General features: G+C 48.8%; 1 long non-coding RNA gene across 1 annotated transcript in view; it reads left to right on the forward strand.

The window, feature by feature from the left end:
• The window catches only part of LOC112074062 (uncharacterized), a 10,293-nt gene extending 8,870 nt beyond the window's left edge, over positions 1-1,423 (forward strand). Inside the window, exon 3 of the long non-coding RNA XR_002894668.2 lies at positions 969-1,423. This is a non-coding gene — a long non-coding RNA (uncharacterized lncRNA). The remainder of the gene's footprint in view (positions 1-968) is intronic.
• The last annotated feature ends 6 nt before the right edge of the window (positions 1,424-1,429 follow it).

The following is a 1,429-nucleotide window of genomic DNA, read 5'->3' on the forward strand; positions in this document are numbered from 1 at the left end:
TAATTCTTTCAAGTGCACTTAATTTCCTTGCATGGTTTTATTCATCAAGATTCGTTAAAAACATGTAAATGAAACGAAGGTTTTGTTAATCGTAAACGAATAGGATGGGCTCCAAAGATGTCGCTGTAACGGTCCAAGGATGTCATTGGGAGTGACTGGAGAAGTGGAAGAGGAGGGGAAACGCGTCTGAAATAGCAGAACATTTATCCTGGCGGGTTTGGAGACGTCACATATTCTGCAATTGCCCAGGTTGTCTGTTCTGTTTGTGTGTTTCCGAACTGAATTCCGAAAATAACCCTACTGCTGACGCTAACAGCTTGTCTTGTTTTACGTGCCCGGACAAAGGGAATATTATCGAGTGTTAGGCGAGTGTGGACTACATTGGGGGTACGACCACTTACATATGTACTCTTGCTTATTTTCGTGTCTTTGTGTGTGTATCTCTGTCTGTGTTTGAAAGCGTGTTTCAGTATAAATCAGTGCGCCGGTGAATCAGACTGTGTGCAAGTGTCTGTCTGTGTGTGTCTCGTGCCCGTTTGTGTCCGTTAAAACAAACCGATCCGTGCTGATGAGGCTCACGTGTACTTGTCATTCATAGGTAGCCAACCACCCAAAACTACCACCTCTCATCCACTGTCAAAATGAACTCTTACAGAATACTACCATGTGTTGATGAGAGCAAGAGGGRGACATGTCCTTGACAACGAGAGAGGGAGGGTCAAAGAGCGACCTGCGTCATTATCCCTGAGAGAGAGACCAGGAATTAGGTGGCAATATGCCTGGTGTCGAAACGCTGAGGGCGGCAGTAGAAAGGAGAAGGTGGGCCTCAGTCCAGGAGAAGAAGGGAGGATGGAGAGATCTCGATGAAGAAAAGCGAGCTGGGGAAAGGAGGAGATAAGTGAAAGCACTGCCATCATATTTTTGGAGTGACAAATCTATTGTCGTTTTTAAGTGGCAAACTCCCAGAGGTGGGGTTAGGATGCACAGATCAGTGGAGAGGAGACAGATCACTACAAGCCATTGGAGATTATAAAAAGTTGAGGTCAACTATTTAATCACCACCTTTCTCTTTCCCYAGACAGTCTTAGGTAGTAGCCTTTTATTAGGCTCCTAGTTGAACATTGACAGGACATATTGTCCCGTTTTGACAATCTGTTTCCAGAGTGAGAGTGACAGGTTATATTGATCTCCCTTTGCCCCCCTTCTCCCTGGTTAGGGGATGGATGGGGTGGCGGGAGGTGTTGGGCCCCCTGGCGGGAGTGAGGGTCGGCCGGGTCGTAGTGGAGGAGACTCTAAGAGGCGCAGTAAGGGCAGCCTGCCCTCCCCAGKGTATCGCCTCTCCCAGGCATCTCTGGAGGGTGACAGGTCAGGGGTCGAGGGGTCCGGTTCCGGAGGGGGGCGACGGCGCCTCTCCATCTTGAGTGCCACC

This window comes from Salvelinus sp. IW2-2015, unplaced genomic scaffold, assembly GCF_002910315.2.
Source record: "Salvelinus sp. IW2-2015 unplaced genomic scaffold, ASM291031v2 Un_scaffold2477, whole genome shotgun sequence".
Lineage (NCBI taxonomy): Eukaryota > Metazoa > Chordata > Actinopteri > Salmoniformes > Salmonidae > Salvelinus > Salvelinus sp. IW2-2015.